The sequence below is a fragment of the Ranitomeya variabilis genome, chromosome 6 (assembly GCF_051348905.1).
Source record: "Ranitomeya variabilis isolate aRanVar5 chromosome 6, aRanVar5.hap1, whole genome shotgun sequence".
In the NCBI taxonomy this organism is placed as follows: Eukaryota; Metazoa; Chordata; class Amphibia; order Anura; family Dendrobatidae; genus Ranitomeya; species Ranitomeya variabilis.
Window position 1 is genome coordinate 550,475,559 of NC_135237.1, and position 25,695 is coordinate 550,501,253.

Sequence of the window (25,695 nt, forward strand, 5' to 3'; positions counted from 1 at the left end):
CATAGTACGCATCCTACAGCCAGTGATCCATAACAAAGACATCCCAAAGTCATGCAGCTCAAACTAAAAATAAAAGGAACATAAAGCAGAAAGTGTTTATTATGCCCCGCCCATTTATTTAGAACACGCCCCCATCTTACAGCATTTCACTCAAATTATAAAAGTTTTATCTTCTTAATTTTTAAATTGAAGGCAGAATTCGTGGGTTGAACTGAGACTTCATGTGCATTCTGGTCCTAATTTCCAAGGGAGAAAGCGGTGGACAAGCGGTGGACACCGCGTCCAGGATTGAGACACGTTAGTGCCGGACTCATGCACAGACCATAGTCACCACTAACAGACGTACAGAGGGGATTGTTTTTCCCCAAAAATCCGCTCACCAGATAGACTCTCTGAGAGAGGTACATTGAAGAAGGTCTATGACCGAAACGTCTGTATGTACTCTCTTTATTAAACCACATAAGCATTTGATCACGTGTGTGCCAAGTTACTTTACAATATTATAAGGTTTGGGCACCTACTTGAGCACCACCCTTAATAGTAGTGCCTACGGTTACTTCTCATATACTATAACCCTAGTTATACCTGCACCCCAGATTACTTCTAAATGTGAAGACGTCGGGGCCACATACTTTGCTGAGCTCCTGAATCCTCCCTAAGGCCTCTTTCACATTTCCGTTTTTTGCCATCCGTTGCAATCCATCATTTTGGCAAAAAAATACGGATCCTGTAAATGTGCCCGCAAGATGCGTTTTTTTGCCATTGACTTTTATTGACGACAGATTACGACGGATGGCCACACGTCGCATCCGTCGTGCAACGGATGCGTCGTGTTTTTGCGGGCCGTCGTGACAAAAAAAGTTCAAGGGAATGTTTTTTTGTCCCGTCAGATCCGCCATTTCCGACCGAGCATGCGCAGCTGGAACTCCGCCCCCTCCTCCCCGGACTACATAATGGGCAGCGGATGCGTCGGGAAACTGCATTCGCTGCCCACGTTGTGCACTATTTTGCACAACGTCCGTCGGTACATCGGGCCGATGGTTTGCGACAGCCCCGTACCGACGGAAATGTGAAAGAGGCTTTAGACTGTTCCCTCCCCCCACTCAGGGAAAAGGAGAGTAGTAGTGTATGGAAACACACCCGACTAATAAAGGAATACAAACAAGGATAAAGGAAAATAGCAATCATACAAAAATGCACACAAACAACAGTGTGAATGAAGGCAAAAAACAAAGTAGGAGAAGAAGAGGATTAGCATACAATCAAAACCAAGCAACAATATTTACATAAATCCACCAAACGCCTCTTCAGGCTCAAACAACAAAACTCCTCCAGCTCCCAAACCATGCAGCATGAAGCTAACTCTGGCAATGCCTGCTTGCCAGAGGCCAGTATATATAGGAGGGGGGAATGGCAAACACTGAACAGCTGAGAACTCACCCAGCTGTGCAGGGGGTGGCCAGGATGCTGAGAAAATTTAGAAAGGGATCCAACAATAGTATCCAACAATAAACCAGCACTGAATTCCTTTTATTCTCAGGTTTGGTGGCGGTCCTAGGTGTCAGACTCCCACTGATCATAAAGTGATAGAATATCCTGCAACCCACCTAAAGGAAATGTGTCATCAGAAAATAACCTATTGCTTAAATCTTTTCTTAAACTTTGCAATGTTTTTTTTTCCCCTCTATATCACAATCTTACTTAAAAATATAAATTTGGAATTCTCATTCCGGCCACTGGGGCGTTTTTAGAATCTAACTTCCTGTTGCTTCATGAAATACACAAGTACATTAGCCGCAATGAACAGACTATTGTGTTGAAGCATCTAATGAGCGTGTGCAAAAGTCACTGAGAAGGGAAGAGGAACAGGGGATGCTCCCGTTTTATTAGCTGCGTATAGCGGCAGGGCTGTGGACTGACTCCTGATTTATATAATAAATTGGGTACGTAGTACAATGCAGGATTTGTTGTACATTTTTTTATAAAAATTTGGGAAATGTTATGAAATGTCCTATAAATGTTTGTTCTTCCTGATCTGAGTACCTCGGCTTTTAGTTTGGATGAATCTGTGCTGCACTTTATGCACATGCTCAGTAGTGACCAGTGCTGTGGAGTCGTAGATGAGATGAATCTGTGCTGCACTTTATGCACATGCTCAGTAGTGACCAGTGCTGTGGAGTCACAGATGAGATGAATCTGTGCTGCACTTTATGCACATGCTCAGTAGTGACCAGTGCTGTGGAGTAGTAGAGGAGATGAATCTGTGCTGCACTTTATGCACATGCTCAGTAGTGACCAGTGCTGTGGAGTAGTAGATGAGATGAATCTGTGCTGCACTTTATGCACATGCTCAGTAGTGACCAGTAGGGTTGAGCGAAACGGATCGGTCATTTTCATAAGTCGCCGACTTTTGGCAAAGTCGGCGTCTCATGAAACCCGACCCGATCCCAGCGTAGGGTCGGCCATGCGGTACGCGATCTTGGCGCCAAAGTCGCGTTTTGAATGACGCCTTCCCCGCCATTTTTTCAGCCAATTAATTGTGGGCAGCGTGATGACATAGGTTCCGGCCCGGTTTCTGCAGCGTCATAGAGCCATATTACCGTTTGGGCTGCAGTGATTTCCGGAGTCAAATACAATATATGCACGGAGAGACAATATATGCACGGAGAGAGGGAGAGGGAGGGAGAGAGAGGGAGAGGGAGAGGGAGAGGGAGAGAGAGAGAGAGAGATGGATGCACATTGACTTGCATTGGGTTTCGTGTTCCGGGACCGGAACCCGACTTTACAGTAGAATCGGCCGATTTCACACGATCCGACTTTTGAGAAGGTCGGGTTTCACAAAACCCAACTCGATCCTAAAAAAGCAAAAGTCGCTCAACCCTAGTGACCAGTGCTGTGGAGTCGTAGATTAGATGAATCTGTGCTGCGCTTTATGCACATGCTCAGTAGTGACCAGTGCTGTGGAGTCAGAGTTGGAAGTCAGGAATATTGAGTAGTCGGAGGTGTGCCTTACCAACTCCACAGCCCTGTATGGAGGTGTCACCTGTCACTATAATCCTGTCTGTGATGATAATGAAACTACTGAAAAAAAGGAGAGTCTTAAAAAAAAAAAAAAAAACCTTTGTGATCACTGTGACAATTACATCATTATTATTACTATTGATTTGTGATTTGAAAGGTGTAAAAAAAATTGGCATTTTTTTAAATACATGCAACACAAAAAAACCCTGATTTAAATTGGTCAGTTTTTGATGAAACATTCCCTTTAACAATTCCTTTTTTTATTGACCACCCCTTTTACCAATTTGATTCTAAAGGCAAAATTTTCAGGTTTTCTTTTTTGCGTGATCTCAAAATCTTGGAAAACAGGGATATTAAACTTCTCGGAGAAATGTACAGAGTTTTTCCCAATTTGCTTGGAATGACCCCCCAAAAGAAATTGTAATGGAAAAAGAAAAAAAACACCCCGTCAAAATTCCCTGCGGTGACCTCATTCGCCGTGGAGTGATTTGCTCCGTACACCATCATGATTAGAAGAGCCGAGGACATGATCTGCACTCACCGCGGCTTTCGACACTGGAGCGTGTGAAGATTGGCAGAACATAGCGGAATATAAAGCTGGGAATTGGGGATTTGTTCTTACGAGGACGGAGGATTTGCTGCGGGTCAGACGGGGAAACTGAGACAAGCGACTGATACAAGAAAGTTAGACAGTCTGTATCTCTCTGGGAACCTAATATGAATCCTCTCTGGACTAAAGGTTATAACTCAATGGAGGGGTAGAATCCTACTGCAATTAACAATGCCTGGGGCTAAGGGGCGGAGTGCTCAGTCAGAACATGAACATTAAAAAACTGACCATCACATCCAAACATAAATCAGTTCTGAACAGGTGCCTAGAGTCGCCAGCTCATATACAATAAAACCAAATGAGAGGAGTGAGGGGAAACAGAGGAGTGAGGGGAAAATGAGAGAAGTGAGGGGAAAATGAGAGGAGTGAGGGGAAAAATGAGAGGAGTGAGGGGAAAAATGAGAGGAGTGAGGGGAAAAATGAGAGGAGTGAGGGGAAAAATGAGAGGAGTGAGGGGAAAAATGAGAGGAGTGAGGGGAAAAATGAGAGGAGTGAGGGGGAAAATGAGAAGAGTGAGGGGGAAAATGAGAAGAGTGAGGGGAAAAAGAGTCAGGGGAAAATGAGAGGAGGGGAAAATGAGAGGAGTGAGGGGAAAATGAGAGGAGTGAGGGGAAAATGAGAGGAGTGAGGGGGAAAATGAGAGATGTGAGGGGGGAAAAGATGTGAGGGGGGAAAAGATGTGAGGGGGAAAATGAGAGGCGTGATGGGAAAATGAGAGAAGTGAGGGGAAAATGAGAGGTGTGAGGGGAAATGAGAGATGTGAGGAGGAAAATGAGAGATGTGAGGAGGAAAATGAGAGATGTGAGGAGGAAAAAGATGTGAGGAGGAAAATGAGAGATGTGAGGAGTAACAGGAGAGGCGACAAGGGAAAATGAGAGGAGTGAGGGATAAAGTGAGAAATATGAGGGGGAAAATGAGAGCAGTGAGGGGCTGTTGCAGTATGAGGCTGTGTATAGAGATGTCATGTCGGACGCTGTTCAGACCAGGTCGTTCGACAGACAGCGGTAATTCCGCTTTTGACCACTATTTGCTCATTGGCGTCGGCTAGTTTTTATCTAGCTGTTCCGGGGTTAATTTACCTGATCCTCGGATTGGAAGCTGGGCCATGCCCATTGCCTTTAAATAGTTCTCCTGATCATTGGGCGTCGACGATTATAGCTTCTGTCTTGTGCGTTGTTATCTCGGTCTGGTGAGGAGAGCTGGTTGTTGGAGATTCGTTGCTGGTGGTGTATTTTCCTTAGTCTTATTTACTCCTTCCTATATTTGTATTTGTTTTGCCCTTCACATTTATAGTGTATTCCTGAGTGACTGCGGCGTGGTGTATATTTTCCGTTATCCTTGTCTGTGCTAAGGCCGGCGTCACACTTGGCGTAAGACAATACGCCACGTATTATACGTCCGTACTACGGCCGTAATACGGAGAAATGTTCCCAAAATATTGATCCGTAGTCAGGGTGTGTCAGCGTATTTTGCGCATGGCATCCTCCGTATGTAATCCGTATGGCATCCGTACTGCGAGATTTTCACGCAGGCTTGCAAAACCGACATCTAATGGATTTATGTGCTCAAATGTTCGGGAAAACATATATACAATATATATATATATATATATATATATATATATATATATATATATATATATCATTGAGACACATATATATATATATTCTGTATTTAGATATCATTCAGCGCGATATCTGTGAACAGCCGGTAATTCAATTGCCGGCTTTTCATTTCTCCTGCACAAACCCGACAGGATATGAGACATGGTTTACATACAGTAAACCATCTCATATCCCCTTTTTTTTTTTGCATATTCCACACTACTAATGTTAGTAGTGTGTATGTGCAAAATTTCAGCGCTGTAGCTGCTAAAATAAAGGGTTAAATGGCGGAAAAAATTGGCGTGGGCTCCCGCGCAATTTTCTCTGCCAGAATGGTAAAGCCAGTGACTGAGGGCAGATATTAATAGCCAGGAGAGGGTCCATGGTTATTGGCCCCCCCGTGGCTACAAACATCTGCCCCCAGCCACCCCAGAAAAGGCACATCTGGAAGATGCGCCAATTCTGGCACTTGGCCACTCTCTTCCCACTCCCTGTAGTGGTGGGATATGGGGTAATGAAGGGTTAATGCCACCTTGCTATTGTAAGGTGACATTAAGCCAGATTAATAATGGAGAGGCGTCAATTATGTCACCTATCCATTATTAATCCAATTGTTTGAAAGGGTTAAAAAACACACACACACATGATTTAAAAGTATTTTAATGAAATAAACACAGCGGTTGTTGTAATAATTTATTGCTCTCTCAATCCATCAGCAACACCCTCGCTTGGAAAAATAATAAACGCACAAGATACATACCTTCTGATGTCAGATCACGTCCCACGAAGTAATCCATCTGAAGGGGTTAACTAATATTACAGGCACGAGCTGCGATAAACCACTCGCTCGTGCCTGTAATCCCCGGGTGCTGAAAGGAAAGCTGGATCTGTACTTACATTGAGTCGCGGTGATGCGCCCCTGCTGGATGTTCTCATGAACTGCAGCCTGGGAACTTTTTCCCACGCTCCAGGTCATATGAGGACATCCACCAGGGGGCGCATCACCGCGACTGTAGGAAATGTAGGTCAATGACCTACATTTCATTCATTCGCCGGGGATTACAGGCACGGAGCACAGCTGCATTTAGCAGGGCTCCTGCCTGTAATATTAGTTAACCCCTTCAGATGCATTACTTCGTGGGACGTGATCTGACATCAGAAGGTATGTATCTTTTGCGTTTATTATTTTGCCAAGCGAGGGCCTGGAAATGGATTGAGAGAGCAATAAATTATTACAACAACCGCTGTGTTTATTTCATTAAAATACTTTTAAATCATGTGTGTTTTTTAACCCTTTCAAACAATTGGATTAATAATGGATAGGTGTCATAATTGACGCCTCTCCATTATTAATCTGGCTTAATGTCACCTTACAATAGCAAGGTGGCATTAACCCTTCATTACCCCATATCCCACCGCTACAGGGAGTGGGAAGAGAGTGGCCAAGTGCCAGAATAGGCGCATCTTCCAGATGTGCCCTTTCTGGGGTGGCTGGGGGCAGATGTTTGTAGCCAGGGGGGGCCAATAACCATGGACCCTCTCCTGGCTACTAATATCTGCCCTCAGTCACTGGCTTTACCATTCTGGCGGAGAAAATTGCGCGGGAGCCCACGCCAATTTTTTCCGCCATTTTACCCTTTATTTCAGCAGCTACAGCGCTGAAATTTTGCACATACACACTACTAACATTAGTAGTGTGGAATATGCAAAAAAAAAGGGGATATGAGATGGTTTACTGTATGTAATCATGTCTCATATCCTGTCGGGTTTGTGCAGGAGAAATGAAAAGCCGGCAATTGAATTACCGACTTTTCACTAACACCGCTGCGTATTTCTCGCAAGTCACACTGCTGGTCCGTGTGGAATCCGTATTTTTCTCGCCCCCATAGACTTTCATTGGCGATTTTTTTGCGCAATACGCTGACAAACGCAGCATGCTGCGATTTTGTACGGCCGTAGAAAGCCGTATAATACTGAACCGTAATATACGGCTAATAGGAGCAGCCCCATTGAGAATAATTGTGCCGTATGTAATGCGAGTTTTACGGACGTATTTTCTGCGCTCTTACGTCCGTAAAACTCGCTAGTGTGACGCTGGCCTAACTGTGGGTATTGGTGTATTACCTCTTCACTGGGTGGTGGGTGAAGGTTTCAGCCTAGGGTTGAAACAGGAGACAGGGTGAGGTTCGAGGCCTGGACGTGCACACCATCAGTGTAAACTCCAGGTAGAGGGTCAGTCAGGATTTCCCTAGTTTGAGGGAAATTGCAGGGGCCCGGGTTATTAGCTCTTGCTCACCTAGTCTCCCCGTGACAAGAGAAGAGTGAGGCGCTGCAGGTGGAGGCTGTGTATGAGGCCACATTCACACGTTCAGTATTTGGTCAGTATTTTACCTCATTATTTATAAGCCAAAACCACGAGTGGGAGAAAAATACAGAAGTGGTGACGTGTTTCTAATAAACTTTTCCTCTGATTGTTTTGCTCCAAGTTTTAGCTTACAAATACTGAGGTAAAAATACTGACCACATACCGTGTGAACGAGGTCAAAGGAAGAAAAGTGCGGTGCTGCAGAAGAAGTAGGCTGTGTGTACGATACGCTTTACTGCAATTAGTGCAATTTCTCTCGGGATCAACTGTTTCCAATTGTATAGGGAAGAGAAGTGTGAGGTGCAGGAGGAGGCTGTGTATAAAGGAGGAGCGTGAGGTGCAGGAGGAGGCTGTGTATAAAGGAGAAAAGCTGTGCTGCAGAAAAATGCTGTGTATAAAGGAGGAGCGTGAGGTGCAGGAGGAATAAGGCCCCATAACTGCCGCCGTTAAAAGTCGTATCGACAGTCATTAAGGGGTTAATATCGTGCCCAAAGAAAACTTTTGCTTCAACAAAATGGCGCCGGTTGTGTTCCGTGTACCAGTGCGGGAGCGTTGCTATGCTCAACAGCGACATGTTCAAGAGTTGGAACTGCCAAAAAATCTGTTCATCTTTGCATATCGTTTACCAAAAGGCATTTCGAGGAGTTGAAAATGAACTACTATCAATACTTGGGCAATCATTTAGCTAATTTGTTTTGCAAATCTGTAGTGTTGAGTATATGATGTGCAATATAATCATTATAATTGCTTAGTTACTATGCCCGGGCAACGCCGGCTCTTCAGCTAGTTTTACTATAAAACTAAACTTTCAATAGTTCGGGAAAAAAAGTGATCCATTTTAGGAAATAACCAAGAATCTCAATTTTCATAATCTCCATCCCACGGCACAGTCGTCCCTTCATCTTAAGACTCTCCTCCTCCTTTTCTTACACTCAGACCTCGCAGATTCCAGATTACCAGACGGCCATTGTCCACGCCGTCCACGTCCTACAGCAGTAAGCACTGTGCTAAATTACAAAGCAGCTCGTGTAATTACCATCCGCACATCCCCGCGGCGGAGGCGTGCTTTGTCTCTGCCTCGTATCGCCAGATGGAATATTTTTCACTTAAAATTAACAGATCAATTAAGTGAGTGCTCCGCTGCATAATCGGAGGAAGTATTAACGGATCAGACAAATATACGGAGAGTGGAAATCCTACAGGAGGCCAGAGGGACACGAACGACCAGGGAGAAAAAAAAAGTATGTGTCTTTCAGGGGACCTATAAAATAGGAGTATAACGAAAGGTGAAGGATAATGAAAAACACAGAAACACGACCCGGAAATAAGGAGACAGATTCTCATGTCAGAAATAAACTCCCATCATGTTCTAGAAAGAGGCAAAGATTTCATATCCTCAGCCATGGTCAGTACTCACTGGTACAAAACCAGTAATAGAGCACTGGGGAAAGCTAAGAGCGGGGGAAGGAAGGAAGGAAGGAAAAGGGGCAACAACAGATACAATTACAAGATCAATTTCCCTTATGTCCACTAAATAACTACTACTATAATACTGCCCCTATGTACAATAATATAACTACTATAATACTGCTCCTATGTACAAGAATATAACTACTATAATACTGCTCCCTATGTACAAGAATATAACTGCTATAATACTGCCCCTATGTACAAGAATATAGCTACTATAATACTGCCCCTATGTACAAGAATATACCTACTATAATACTGCTCCATATGTACAAGAATATAACTACTATAATACTGCCCCTATGTACAAGAATATAACTACTATAATACTGCCCCTATGTACAAGAATATAACTACTATAATACTGCCCCTATGTACAAGAATATAACTACTATAATACTGCCCCTATGTACAAGAATATAACTACTATAATACTGACCCTATGTACAAGAATATAACTACTATAATACTGCCCCTATGTACAAGAATATAACTACTATAATACTGCTCCTATGTACAAGAATATAACTACTATAATACTGCTCCTATGTACAAGAATATAACTACTATAATACTGCTCCTATGTACAAGAATATAACTACTATAATACTGCTCCTATGTACAAGAATATAACTACTATAATACTGCTCATATGTACAAGAATATAACTACTATAATACTGCCCCTCTGTACAAGAATATAACTACTATAATACTGCTCCTCTGTACAAGAATATAACTACTATAATACTGCCCCTATGTACAAGAATATAAATACTATAATACTGCCCCTATGTACAAGAATATAACTACTATAATACTGCCCCTATGTACAAGAATATAACTACTATAATACTGCTCCTATGTACAAGAATATAACTACTATAATACTGCTCCTATGTATAAGAATATAACTACTATAATACTGACCCTATGTACAAGAATATAACTACTATAATACTGCTCCTATGTACAAGAATATAACTACTATAATACTACTCCTATGTATAAGAATATAACTACTATAATACTGACCCTATGTACAAGAATATAACTACTATAATACTGCTCCTATGTACAAGAATATAACTACTATAATACTGCCCCTATGTACAAGAATATAACTACTATAATACTGCTCCTATGTACAAGAATATAACTACTATAATACTGCTCCTATGTATAAGAATATAACTACTATAATACTGCCCCTATGTACAAGAATATAACTACTATAATACTGCTCCTATGTACAAGAATATAACTACTATAATACTGCTCCTATGTATAAGAATATAACTACTATAATACTGACCCTATGTACAAGAATATAACTACTATAATACTGCTCCTATGTACAAGAATATAACTACTATAATACTGCTCCTATGTACAAGAATATAACTACTATAATACTGCTCCTATGTACAAGAATATAACTACTATAATACTGCTCCTATGTACAAGAATATAACTACTATAATACTGCTCCTATGTACAAGAATATAACTACTATAATACTGCTCATATGTACAAGAATATAACTACTATAATACTGCCCCTCTGTACAAGAATATAACTACTATAATACTGCTCCTCTGTACAAGAATATAACTACTATAATACTGCCCCTATGTACAAGAATATAACTACTATAATACTGCCCCTATGTACAAGAATATAACTACTATAATACTGCCCCTATGTACAAGAATATAACTACTATAATACTGCCCCTATGTACAAGAATATAACTACTATAATACTGCCCCTATGTACAAGAATATAACTACTATAATACTGCCCCTATGTACAAGAATATAACTACTATAATACTGCTCCTATGTACAAGAATATAACTACTATAATACTGCTCCCTATGTACAAGAATATAAGTAGTATAATACTGCTTCCATCTAGAATATATCTACAGTACAGCCTCATACTGTATGCACGATGTAGCGATTGCTCTTCTCTATCTTCTTTGATCTACTTACTTTTGTCACTGAAGAAAATATTCATCAAAGCCTTTTACTTTTTCTCTGTAGATGAAGCTCCGATCACCTGTGATTCATTAGCCGGGTGCACAGCGGCAAAACCTTCCTGTTTACAAAGCCTTGTATGGGGGCAGAAGAGGAGTGAACAGTAGCTCGTTAACTTCTCATTTGTCACTTCAAAGAGGAGGATGTTAGATCAGCGGTTAATAAGAATAATTTTTATGAAGCTCAGCAAGAAAATGAAATGAATATGTATTTAATGTTCTAAGAGAGTACTAAAGCCAAGAGAAGAAGGAAGCATAGATCCTAATACACAACACATCTAATAAGAAAGCAATTCCTGCAAAGTATGATAATTTCTGCGTGTTCAGACCTATATACTTTTATATAGGAGCAGTATTATAGTAGTTATATTCTTGTACATAGGGGGCAGTATAATAGTACGGTAGTTATATTCTTGTACATAGGAGCAGTATTATAGTAGTTATATTATTGTACATAGGGGTAGTATAATAGTAGCTATATTCTTGTACATAGGGGCAGTATTATAGTAGTTATATTATTGTACATAGGGGTAGTATTATAGTAGTTATATTCTTGTACATATGGGCAGTATTATAGTAGTTATATTCTTGTACATATGGGCAGTATTATAGTAGTTATATTCTTGTACATAGGAGCAGTATTATAGTAGTTATATTCTTGTACATAGGGGCAGTATTATAGTAGTTATATTCTTGTACATAGGAGCAGTATTATAGTAGTTATATTCTTGTACATAGGGGCAGTATTATAGTAGTTATATTCTTGTACATAGGGGTAGTATTATAGTAGTTATATTCTTGTACATAGGAGCAGTATTATAGTAGTTATATTCTTGTATATAGGAGCAGTATTATAGTAGTTATATTCTTGTACATAGGAGCAGTATTATAGTAGTTATATTCTTGTACATAGGGACAGTATTATAGTAGTTATATTCTTGTACATAGGGGGCAGTATTATAGTAGTTATATTATTGTACATAGGGGCAGTATTATAGTAGTTATATTCTTGTACATAGGGACAGTATTATAGTAGTTATATTCCTGTACATAGGTGGCAGTATTATAGTAGTTATATTCTTGTACATAGGAGCAGTATTATAGTAGTTATATTCTTATAGATAGAAGTATTATAGTATTTCTTATGTAAGTGATGGCCACATTTATCTTTACTGAATACATCATTTACCTCATGAATTGAGAAGGAGCGATCAGTCCAGGAGGAGAAAGAAGCAGATTTCTCTGATGAGATTTATTACAAAGTTGCTTATTTTCATGTTAACTATTGATTTATCCCAGGGATTCCTTGTCTGCATTTACACATCTTTCTACCGGCGGTCTATATTAGTACAGTACATTTACAGCTATATCGAGCACATCTCATGGTAATAATGTGATGTGTTACACTGTATCTACGTGTCAGTACACTGGATGGCAGGTATACACTCATTGTTGTCAGCCATTCATTAGGCATTGCTGAAAAGTGGGCAAACAATCTGCACGTTCTTCCTTTGTATATATGTACACAGGCGCATACGGTTTATTTATCCGCAGATGTGACCCTGGCCCTTATGACTCGCATTATGGGTACGTTTGCCTTTCTTGCCCGCAGCGATGTGCTTTTATGAGCCTTACGTACAGGTTATTAGCGCACAATAGTGTGGGATTACCAGTGCACTTCAGTAAGCGTGCAGAGACAAGCAGCACAACAATGACGAGTTAAGTGACTCACATCCGAGTGCCGCGTGCCCGGCTCGCCCCACCGATACCCTACTGCCATGGAGGCCGCTGCCATAGTCAGGACTCAATCCTAGTAATCCGTCAATCTTCAACCTTTTACTTAGAAGAAAATAAGTTGTTTCTTTGCTATAAACTGGCAGTAAGAAAGTGAGAAAATATCCAGTATGGTCGAGATTGTGGTGCCTACATGCAGCAGGGGGTGGTCGATGGGCAATCTGCGGAAAAGGTGGGGGGAATGTACTGGTGGCCAGATCCGTACCGGAGTCTCGACTTGGTTGTTTTAGATTACGGTGGTCCCATAAGTCGGACCCTTAAGTTACCACTATAAGTGCTATTCATACGGCACAAGCGTACACACTACGTCGGTTTTGACAAAGCATCATGACAATATCATTAATTTAAAAGGTGCTTTGTTAAATGACATTTCCCCTTTAAATCCTACATCAGTAGATGCATATATTAGAAGTGATCTGGCTCCATAAAGCGCCCATCCCCCACACCGACGCCTCAAACACAGGCGGAAAATAATAAGCTAAAGCGTCCTGTACAAAGACATAACAGAAGTCGCCCTCAGGCAAATGTTCCTGCTGGGAAGACTTGGAGTATATCCTGGAGATGAGTCCATTACATGGCACTTCTGGGTTAACCCTTTGTTGTGTCTTACACTTTTTTGTGAACCTTAAAAGTTTCAAGAAAGTTTCTAACTTTTTTTTGTGTAACATGTAAAAATGGATGATACACTACGAGAGCGGCAGAAGAGAAGATAGTTCTGACTCCCGTTAGCTCGCTCCTTTCTTCAGCTAAAAATGGAGTTTTGAGACTCCTGTTTTCAAAAGGAAAAAGTCTGAACATCTTGACCAGGATAGAACGGGGCCCCCACTGCTACAAGATTGGGGGTTCTCTGTGTGTGAAGCAACTTCTCCACTGAATTCTAAAAGAACTGCTGCTAGGAATCAGTGAAAAGAACATAGTTAAGAAGAACCTGTAATTTACCACGAATATCTAAATTTGTTACCTGGTATGGACGCCGCTGTTCTCCTGATTTCGGAGATGTTTTTCTTTTGATCCTGCGACACTCCGTTCCCGAGATATGCTCCATTTTCCCCTGTGTATAAATCTAGTCTTGCTAGCCAAGTGGGTGTGGTACTTAAGAACACTCCCACAAGGAGCAGTTGAGGGTCACGCCCACTCAGTAAAAAAATAAAAATTAGAGGAGGCCATATCTCAGGAATAGAGAGGCGCAGGAACAAACGAAAAACAGCGCCGGATTCAGGAGAACAGCGGCATTTACGTCAGGTTAAAACAAATATATGTATTTAAGGCAGGTTCTTTTTAAAGGGGTTGTGCAGCATCATCAATTTCAGATCACTTGGGATCAAACACCTGGCATCCCCCCAGGTCTGGTGTACTGAGCAGGAGGACCTCATCTTCGTACAGTGTAGTGGTTGTTCTCAGGTACTGCAACTCAGCCCGCATTGAAGTGATTAGGAGCTGAGCTGCAGTACCTGACAACAGCCACTATGCAGTGAACGGAGCTCTGGTCATCAATATCCACTATAGAAAGGTTCCATAGGGAAGTCCTGTGTATATGCCATAGCCAAGGACAATACCATGCATGACAAATCCATCACTGCTCCCTCTAGTCAGACACAGCAGAGACTAATTCATCATGGAACTTTCATTTACGCAATATACAGTATAATTGCAAAAGATACAAAAGCATCTCTTTCTCCTAAAATCCTACCACTGTCCATAATCTTGTAGTCCCTACACCCCATCACACTGTGCTGACTCTAGAGTAAAGCCCTCAGCCACGCCTAACATTAACCCCTCCAACCCCCCTCCCGCATTGTGTCCCCTTAAGGGTCATTTCTATGCATAATTCAGAAGTCTCTTTGCATCTCTATCACTTGGCTCCGAAGCTTCAAAACTAATTAAATTTGTTAGAGCCGTTTACTCTTGGAACTGAACGCGCTTGTGTCGCGGCCATCTGATATCTGACCAAGAACCAGCGGCAAATTATATACGCTGCGGAATAAAAGCTGTCAATCTGTATAACTTACAAATGAACGTCTTATATTGTCCAGATCCACAAAATCGTCCATGACAGATTCTGTTGAAAGATTGGGCATGTCGGATTTCGACATGCCCAATCCCTTCTTCTAACAGATAGAAGGCGGAGGTGTCTAGTAGAGGTTTACGCTCCTCTTCCTATTAAGCTAAGAGCGTATGTGTATGGAAAGGGGAGAAATTTGTTGAACGATGATATCAGCAATCTAATAATGTATGGCCAATTTAAAGGGGTTGTCCAGGATTAAAAACAAAGACATATTTTTTTTTTAGACCCCTTTAAAAAGAGGGAAACAGTTGAGATGTAGCAAGTTTTCAACCAGGGTAAGGGTGTAATATGTATAAAATACAGGACAAGGACATGTTACTTTAATTTTGCTGCTCATCTTCAGGCCCCATGGGTTGACCATCGTAAGTGGACATGGCCGAACAGAGAGTCCTGGGGACCACCGGTGGATGATGGAAGAGGAAGCAGGAGCCATGAAGAGGCTGATTCATAATTCTAATGATTTTCATTAAAGAGCAAAATGGACCCGAGTACCGGAAAGGAAAGGGGCCGAAGATCACAAGAAGAAAAGATGAGAAGATCTTTCTTGTAACTTCAAGGTCGGACAATTAAGAACATTCTTGGTTCTTCCCTCACTTTCCCATATTAAAACGTTCACTCCCAAGGAGTCAGCGATCTGTCACTAAACCACAGGAATGACATCTGTTCCCAAGAAAGTCAGAGGAGATGTCACTGAACCAACCGGTCGAGTCATAATGTCTGCTCTTAAAGGGGCCATACAGCCTGACCACCCTCACCTGATGCGAAAACACCATCCTTGTACCAAAATGGGGCCTTAATCTACTGCCGGTTTGTTCTCAAGACCCACCAAACACAGAGCTTGAGACCCCCAGATAGTAAGATGCATGGACCACTGTGTGTGGGACCAAGGTGGACAATGGGAGAAGCCAAAAGTAGCCCGAGTCCAAGTGACACTGACCAATATTCCCGCAGCTCCGGCTGAAGGAGCCATCGGCAGGTCAGGATCTGGAGTCCGGTGGGTTTATAGACTCCCACCAATGTGATAATGTGACACATGGAGCGTACCTTTAAGATGGTCATGAATTGGGTCATATACACCATAAACCTTTTATCTGGGGACCTTGCAGTCAGCGACATGGCACCAATCAGAAGAATAAAGACTAAGGAGTTTGCCTGGGATTGGGTAGATGTCCAAAATCACCTATTGTGTATGGTGGATCCTGTGTTATCTACTATATATAGAGGAGTTATCAGTCATTGTACAGCAGGAGGAGGTGAGCTGTGACATCACCTATTGTGAATGGTGGATCCTGTGTTATCTACTGTATATAGAGCTGTTATCAGTCATTGTACAGGAGGAGGAGGTGAGCTGTGACATCACCTATTGTGAATGGTGGATCCTGTGTTATCTACTGTATATAGAGCTGTTATCAGTCATTGTACAGGAGAAGGAGGTGAGCTGTGACATCACCTATTGTGAATGGTGGATCCGGTGTTATCTACTGTATATAGAGGTGTTATCAGTCATTGTACAGGAGGAGGAGGTGAGCTGTGACATCACCTATTGTGAATGGTGGATCCGGTGTTATCTACTGTATATAGAGGTGTTATCTGTCATTGTACAAGAGGAGGAGGTGAGCTGTGACATCACCTATTGTGAATGGTGCATCCTGTGTTATCTACTGTATATAGAGGTGTTATCAGTCATTGTACAGGAGGAGGAGGTGAGCTGTGACATCACCTATTGTGAATGGTGGATCCTGTGTTATCTACTGTATATAGAGCTGTTATCAGTCATTGTACAGGAGAAGGAGGTGAGCTGTGACATCACCTATTGTGAATGGTGGATCCGGTGTTATCTACTGTATATAGAGGTGTTATCAGTCATTGTACAGGAGGAGGAGGTGAGCTGTGACATCACCTATTGTGAATGGTGGATCCGGTGTTATCTACTGTATATAGAGGTGTTATCTGTCATTGTACAAGAGGAGGAGGTGAGCTGTGACATCACCTATTGTGAATGGTGCATCCTGTGTTATCTACTGTATATAGAGGTGTTATCAGTCATTGTACAGGAGGAGGAGGTGAGCTGTGACATCACCTATTGTGAATGGTGGATCCGGTGTTATCTACTGTATATAGAGGTGTTATCTGTCATTGTACAAGAGGAGGAGGTGAGCTGTGACATCACCTATTGTGAATGGTGGATCCGGTGTTATCTACTGTATATAGAGGTGTTATCAGTCATTGTACAGGTGGAGGAGGTGAGCTGTGATATCACCTATTGTGAATGGTGGATCCGGTGTTATCTACTGTATATAGAGGTGTTATCAGTCATTGTACAGGAGGAGGAGGTGAGCTGTGACATCACCTATTGTGAATGGTGGATCCGGTGTTATCTACTGTATATAGAGGTGTTATCAGTCATTGTACAGGAGGAGGAGGTGAGCTGTGACATCACCTATTGTGAATGGTGGATCCGGTGTTATCTTCTGTATATAGAGGTGTTATCAGTCATTGTACAGGAGGAGGAGGTGAGCTGTGACATCACCTATTGTGAATGGTGGATCCGGTGTTATCTTCTGTATATAGAGGTGTTATCAGTCATTGTACAGGAGGAGGAGGTGAGCTGTGATATCACCTATTGTGAATGGTGGATCCTGTGTTATCTTCTGTATATAGAGGTGTTATCAGTCATTGTACAGGAGGAGGAGGTGAGCTGTGACAAATGCTGAAAACTCTGAGAACACAGGAACTAGAAGTCTAAAAAAGCCCCAGTGGCTAGTGTGACAATTACAAGTTTAAAATTTTTCTATTTTTTATTTTTATTTTTTAAACTATAGATCGTGATATATGAAAATTGCTAAAAAAAAAAAAAAGTGAAATAAAAAATATAATTTCACACTGGAGGAAGAAGAACAGCAGCTAACATCTGTACTGAGCTTCTCTCACTATGGCGGCGTATATTACAAGATCTAGCTCCTGTTGTTCCAGGAAACCTCGGCCCCGGAACCTTTGGACTATTGATCAATTCTCCGGTAACATTACTGTTGTGTACCGTGGCCTCAGCGTTCCTCTGAATTCTCCTCTCAGTTTAGGCTTCACTGTTATTCTTAGTATTTTACTTCCTTGTAACCAATCGATGACCAAGTAGACGGCAAGGTCCACGTCCTGAGCCGATATCAGCAGATCTGGGTCACGGCCAGAGACTGAGCTCTGCTGCAATCACGGTGTGTTTATGGGCAGAGCTGCCAATGCCATCAAAACAATAAATCCCATAAAAAAGCTGAATTGTCACTTTCACACTGACTTTTGGAGCCAATTTTGCTCCATAAACGACATCAAAAGTTGCCTGAAATACTAATTGAAGTTTCCTACTCATTTCAACGTTTTTTCCCCACAGGTCAATTCTTGAGGCATTTGTGTTGAAAAAAAAAATTCATAAATTGCAGTAAAACTCAAGTTTTGGGCACTTTTTTTTTTTTAAAATTATGGATTGTTTAATTATTTGGAGAGGAAAAGAAAAAATCAGAACCTTTTGGTACAACTCAAAAAAAAAAAAAAAGTACGTTGAAAATTAAACAGTCTAAAACTACATCAAAATACAGTAAAAAAAAAAAAAAGTATGTTCTTCAAAAATGTTTTTTGGCATTGCTTTTGGTGTAGCTTTGGACTTATTTTTTTAGTGGATAGGTTTTTTTTAATTATTTTAGTCTAATTATTAACAATTTTAGTAGAAAATCCTATGAAAATCTGTTCCAAAATCTGCATATAAAAAAACCCATCATACAGGTTAGACAACGCCTAGCATCCTGTCGATGCTGACAGGTTTGGAGGAGAGTATAATGTGTATGGTGGCCCAAGACAGAAGATTGGAATTAAATATCCAGCATGTCAGATTTCGGACTACCGATCCTTTTGCCGCCTCTCGTCTTCCGCCGCCTTAGGCACATGCCATGTCAAAGACGACCTTGCCTGTAATGGGCACTCAGATATGTCCTTCATTTCCTTTCGACACATAGGGAGGTGACTGGCATAAAACAAATTCGCTTTAAAAACAAAATATGATTTTTTGATACTCTGTCATAGGAGGTGTATGCTATATATTCCTATATGTGGCCACCCAGAGGTGGGGATGTGAATTACAGCCGGTCGAGGATTTTGTTTGCGTGTCAGGGTAATTTATATTTTGAGAAATTAAAGTGATTTACTAAAGTTCTTGCAAATATTAGTACAGAAATATCTGTATCAATAATGTGAGGTTGTCTGGAAAATTATAGAAAAAAAAAAAATGAAATCGCCCTTGTTTTGATACATTAATTTTATTTTTATATATTTTTTTCATTTCCAGGATGAGATACTCTGGAAACATGGGGGAAGAAGCCTTCCCAGCCGAGCGATCCCAGTCCAGGAATGTGAGAAGTCATCCACACCACTGCTCGCGGCTGCCAAGTGTAGTGAATAAGGTCTGTTCAGAGCCCCGGAGACCTGAGCCGGGCCGAGAGGGGCCCGGACAATGGGACCAGAATTGGAGTTTGGACAAAAAGTGAAATGAGCTCATGAGAGAAAGGTGGATCGTCACCCTGGCCAAGATGTTCTAGATTACAGCGAGTTATTAGGGGATGGGAAAATCTGCACACAGGTTCTCAGGACACGTCCACGCTCAGCAACTCATCATTTCACTTATTTGTATTCCATTTTTACCTCCCACAGTAGAATATCGCATCATTTCTCTCCTATAGCTCTGTCTGCCCACGTCAGGCTTCACGGCACCTCGGTCATTCTAGTCATAAAGGTCTAGCTTCTCATCAGTAAAGAGAGGTTTTATCCAGCTATGATGGTCTGTTCACGGCATTCCACAACTTTTAGAATATTCTAACAGCTGTTTTCTAGTATTTTATCTAGAGCTGGATTCACAGCTCAGTACTACTGCATAGCGTCATCCACGCTGCTGTTGCTTTCTAACAAGTGTTTTTCTCTCCCAGAGCTGGATTCACAGCTACACAGCTCAGAGTCAACAGTAATGGAGCACATTATATAGCACTGCTGAGCTGTGTAGCTGTGAATCCAGCTCTGGGAGAGAAAAACACTTATTAGAAAGCAACAGTAATGAAGGACATGTAGGATTATGTAGCAGTGCTGAGTATTGTAGATGTGAATGCAGCTGTGGGAGAGATTAACAGTTCTTAGAAAGCAGCAGCAGCAGTATGGTGGACATTATATAACAGTGCCGAGCAGTGTAGCTGTGAATCTAGCTCTGGGAAAGAGAAACGCTTATTAGAATCAACAGTAATGGAGCACATTATATAGCTCTGCTAATAAGTGCTTCTCTTTCCCAGAGCTAGATTCACAGCTATACTGCTCAGCACTGTTATATAATGTTATATAATGTCCACCATACTGCTGCTGCTTTCTAAGAACTGTTAATCTCTCCCACAGCTGGATTCACAGCTACACTACTTAGCACTGCTACATAATCCTACATGTCCTTCATTACTGTTGCTTTCTAATAAGAGTTTCTCTCTCCCAGGACTGGAATCACAGCTACACTGCTCAGCACTGTTATATAATGTCTGCCATACTGCTGCTGCTTTCAATTAAATGTTTATCTCTCCCAGAGCAGGATTCACAGATACACTGATCTGTACTGCTGTATAATGTACTCCATACTGCTGCTGCTTTCTATTAAGTGTTTATCTCAGAGCTGAATTCACAGCTACAATCCTCAGTACTGCTGTATAATGTCTTCCATGCTGTGCTTCTGGATATGTGCTACATAGAGACAGGGTAGCAAGAATCCCTCATGTCTGTGTGCTGTGTATGGAAGACCTCACAACAGCTGGTGTCCACCCACCAGCTCAGAGACAACTGAAATTTTGAGATGGAAAAAACAGTGTAAAAAAAAGAAGCTGGATACAAGTCATAAAATGGCAAAAAAAATAGCGCTATTCCTCATGTACGCACAGGACAGTCACTTAAAGCTACAGACACACCTTAATCTATTAATGCTCACAGTGGAGAGTTTGCTACAATGTTCCAGTCAATGTAAAATATCTGACAAATATATCAGTGGCAGTCCGAGCTCTCTATTCCACGAAGGATCAAGAAGTCTTGATGAAACTGTAGCAACCTGCTGGTTGGGAAAAGTATTAGACTAGGTTAGATTCATTAACAGCAAGCAGAGATCTTGAAAAACTTGACAAATTAACAATGGCAGGAAACTGGGAAATTGTGCAATAGTAATAGTCCTTATATCAGAATAGTATGGGAGATGGCGTCTCCGTGCACAGGACGAGGCGCGAGACGTATAAAGTTTCTCGCCTTTGTCTGCCGTACAGCATTCAAAATCTACCCCCATAAACCACCATTAATGTCCGCCACCTCCAACTTCCTCTAAAATGGATTTTAATTTATTTGATTTACACCAGAACTTTATAAAGGAGACCTCGGGGTAGGATTATATGGCACAGATCGGACGAGATTCCACTAGATAGAAGCCAGGGGACAGGACTGGAAGAGCGGAGGATTCATGGAAGGGATGGGAAAGTCACAAATAAGATATAAAGCAGATAAATTCAATAAGATGTGTGACCGGTCATTATAATCACCAAAAAGAGGACGAGGGGACTAAACGGTTATCACAAAAAAGGACTAATAGTAACAGTCTATATAGTTCTTCCATGGAATGTTTGCCTTGGAAAGGTGTCAGAATGATTACATTCACCGACAGCAAACAGAAATCTTGGAAAAAAGTTGAATTAAAGCACAAAGCAAATTGGGATGTATCCCTTACAGATGTCAAATTCTATGCTATCATATCTGTATAGTGGTTATAGTTCTGCAAATGATACAATTATAGACACCGACATCCACCACTAGAGGGAGCTTCAGCATGTTTATTATTGAGTTCAATGGAAACTGTATAAATGACTTTGTACTGCGCTCCCCCTAGTGGTGGCTGTATCATAGAATAAGTTGAGCTCTTCCAAGTGGTGGCAGCATAAATTCATATGCACCGAGTTCCCCCTAGTGGTGGCTGTATAAATACATATGTACTGAGCTCCTCCTAGTGGTGGCTGTATATATTCATACGCACTGAGCTCCTCCTAGTGGTGACTGTATATATTCATACATACTGAGCTCCTCATAGTGGTGGCTGTATATATTCATACGCACTGAGCTCCTCCTAGTGGTGACTGTATATATTCATACGCACTGAGCTCCTCCTAGTGGTGGCTGTATACATTTATATGTACTGAGCTCCCCCTAGTGGAGGCTGTATACATTTATATGTACTGAGCTCCCCCTAGTGGAGGCTGTATAAATTCATATGTACTGAGCTCCCCCTAGTGGAGGCTGTATAAATTCATATGCACTGAGCTCCTCCTAGTGGTGGCTGTATAAATTCATATGCACTGAGCTCCTCCTAGTGGTGGCTGTATATATTCATATGCACTAAGCTCCTCCTAGTGGTGTCTGTATATAATCATACGCACTAAGCTCCTCCTAGTGGTGGCTGTATATAATCATACGCACTAAGCTCCTCCTAGTGGTGACTGTATACATTCATACGCACTAAGCTCCTCCTAGTGGTGTCTGTATATATTCATATGCACTGAGCTCCTCCTAGTGGTGGCTGTATAAATTCATATGTACTGAGCTCCTCCTAGTGGTGGCTGTATATATTCATACGCACTGAGCTCCTCCTAGTGGTGACTGTATATATTCATATGCACTGAGCTCCTCCTAGTGGTGGCTGTATAAATTCATATGTACTGAGCTCCTCTGTTATGATCTGGTGGCCTAGGAGCAGCATGGACGAGCTCTGGAGTAGGTGGCCTCTATACTGACCGCAGACCCTGAACTTAACACCGCAACTATAAGTAGCCGTGGGATGTTCCTGTCACTCCCTCGACACTTCGTCACAGCCGGAGGACTAATTACCCCTAAAGAAAGAAACAGGAAAACTATCTTGCCTCAGAGAAAATCCCCAAAGACAGCCCCCCACAAATTTTGACTGTGAGAGGAGAGGGAAATTACAAACGCAGACTGAAAACAGAATTTAGCAAAGGAGGCCACGCTACCTAGAAAGAAAAGACAGGACAGAGTACTGTGCGGTCAGTATTAAATTACTACAAAAATCCACCACAGAGATTACAAAAATCTCCACACCTAACTAAAGGCATGGAGGGTAACTCTGCGACACCAGAGCTTCCAACTTGGCTGAATAAATCCTTACACAGACAAAGCTGGACAAGAAAAAACAGCAATTCACTGAACTATAAAGTCCACCGCATGTGGACTGCAAAAACAAAGCCAGGACTTATCTTTGATGATTTGGACAATCCAGCAGGAGAAACCAAGCAGAGATGTGAATCCTCCAGAAAAACAATGGACAACTGGCACTCACTAAAGGGTGAAGCCAGACTAAATAGCCCCGTCCAAAGTGGAAGCACCTGATGACTGCTGTGAAGGACAAACAGCAGCACTACCACTTATAACCACCGGAGGGAGCCCAAGAGCAGAACCCACAACAGAATTCACAACACTCCTCCTAGTGGTGGCTGTATATATTCATACGCACTGAGCTCCTCCTAGTGGTGGCTGTATAAATTCATATGCACTGAGCTCCTCCTAGTGGTGGCTGTATTTATTCATATGCACTGAGCTCCTCCTAGTGGTGACTGTATATATTCATATGCACTGAGCTCCTCCTAGTGGTGGCTGTATAAATTCATATGTACTGAGCTCCTCCTAGTGGTGGCTGTATATATTAATACGCACCGAGTTCCTCCTAGTGGTGGCTGTATAAATTTATACATATTCACTCCCCCTAGTGGTGGCTGCATATTCTAATACTTGTTGCGCTTCTCTTAGTTGGGGCTGTATAAATTTACTAGCTGTTTCCAGCCAGCTAACGCTCGGCATGCTCATTGCTATTTAATTTACGCTGCTAATGATTAAACTAAAGAAAATAATGACAACATTCAATAGCGCTTACGCAGGTGGTAAATTAATTTAAAATGAAGTTAATAACAATAATAATTAAAAATCAGAATACTACTAATACGATTTATTCACAGTGTAAAATCAAAAGCAAACTGGATTCGTGTGGTAATGTGTGGGGACAGAGCCTCGTGTGGTAATGCGGTGGGGGGCGGGATTATGTGTGGTAATGTGGTAGGGGGCGGGATTATGTGTGGTAATGTGGTGGAAGGGAGGGATTGTGTGTGATAATGTGGTGGGGGGCGGGATTATGTGTGGTAATGTGGTGGAAGGCAGGGATTGTGTGTGGTAATGTGGTGGGGGGCGGGATTATGTGTGGTAATGTGGTGGAAGGGAGGGATTGTGTGTGGTAATGTGGTGGGGGGCGGGATTATGTGTGGTAATGTGGTGGGGGCGGGATTATGTGTGGTAATGTGGTGGAAGGCAGGGATTGTGTGTGGTAATGTGGTGGGGGGGCGGGATTGTGTGTGGTAATGTGGTGGGGGGCGGGATTATGTGTGGTAATGTGGTGGGGGGCGGGATCATGTGTGGTAATGTGGTGGAAGGGAGGGATTGTGTGTGGTAATGTGGTGGGGGGGCGGGATTGTGTGTGGTAATGTGGTGGGGGGGCGGGATTATGTGTGGTAATGTGGTGGGGGGCGGGATCATGTGTGGTAATGTGGTGGAAGGCAGGGATTGTGTGTGGTAATGTGGTGGGGGGGCGGGATTGTGTGTGGTAATGTGGTGGGGGGGCGGGATTGTGTGTGGTAATGTGGTGGGGGGGCGGGATTGTGTGTGGTAATGTGGTGGGGGGCGGGATTATGTGTGGTAATGTGGTGGGGGGGCGGGATTGTGTGTGGTAATGTGGTGGCGGGCAGGATTATGTGTGGTGATGTGGTGGGGGGCGGGATTATGTGTGGTAATGTGGTGGGGGCGGGATTATGTGTGGTGATGTGTGGGGGCGGAGCTACTGTGCAGGGGGCGGTATTAGCGAGTATTCACGATACTATTATATATATATACACACACACACACACACACACACACACACACACAGATACATGTTCACTCCCCCTAGTGGTGGCTGCGGGCAGATGGCGTTTTATGATGTAACTATGGCTGTGTGAAGGAAAGCGGTGAATATGTAGCTCTGACTACAACATGGTTGTGAGACGGGCCCAGTACTCAGAATGTGGGAAGTTACTGGAATCATTGGGGGCACAGCGGCTGGCACTGTTATGGGGGCAGAGCCGTAGTGCTGTCAGAAAAACAGTTGCTACACTGCTAAAGAGGCTTGGTGGCGGGCACCTTGGGTGGGGGATGACAATGGCTGGCAGTGTTAAAGGGCTACATTGTGGGGTGTTGTGGAAACATTTGTGTTTGGGTGAGCAGAGTCGCTGGCACTGTTATTGCGCAGACTGGCTGGCACTTTGACGGAGGACATAATGGATGAAACTTTTAAGGGGCCATTGATTGCATTGTTGTGAAAACATCATTATTTTGCTTTTGTGTGGGCACAGTGGTTGGCACTTGTACAGGACGGAGCGGCTGGCACTGATACCGGGCACAGCAGTAAGGATATCATGGGAATACAGTTGCTGCTGTAATATTGAGGTTTAGTGGCCGGTACTGTTAACGGGGCCCATTGGGGTGGTCTACTGGTTTTGTCATTACGTGGGTCCTGTTACTGGGCAGAACAGAGCAGCAGTAGTGCTGTAACGGCTGGCACTGTGCATATGGCACTGTTATAGGGGAACAGCAG

General features: G+C 42.4%; 1 protein-coding gene across 3 annotated transcripts in view; it reads right to left on the reverse strand.

Moving 5' to 3' along the window:
- Positions 1 to 25,695, reverse strand: part of LOC143783062 (CMP-N-acetylneuraminate-beta-galactosamide-alpha-2,3-sialyltransferase 1-like) — a 131,899-nt gene that overhangs the window by 65,312 nt on the left and 40,892 nt on the right. The window contains exon 3 of one of the 3 annotated variants that reach the window (XM_077271266.1): positions 11,067 to 11,185. The exons of the other annotated variants lie outside the window; for them this stretch is intronic. The gene's annotated coding sequence lies outside the window, so the exon portion shown is untranslated. The remainder of the gene's footprint in view (positions 1 to 11,066; positions 11,186 to 25,695) is intronic. 3 annotated transcript variants of the gene reach the window in all.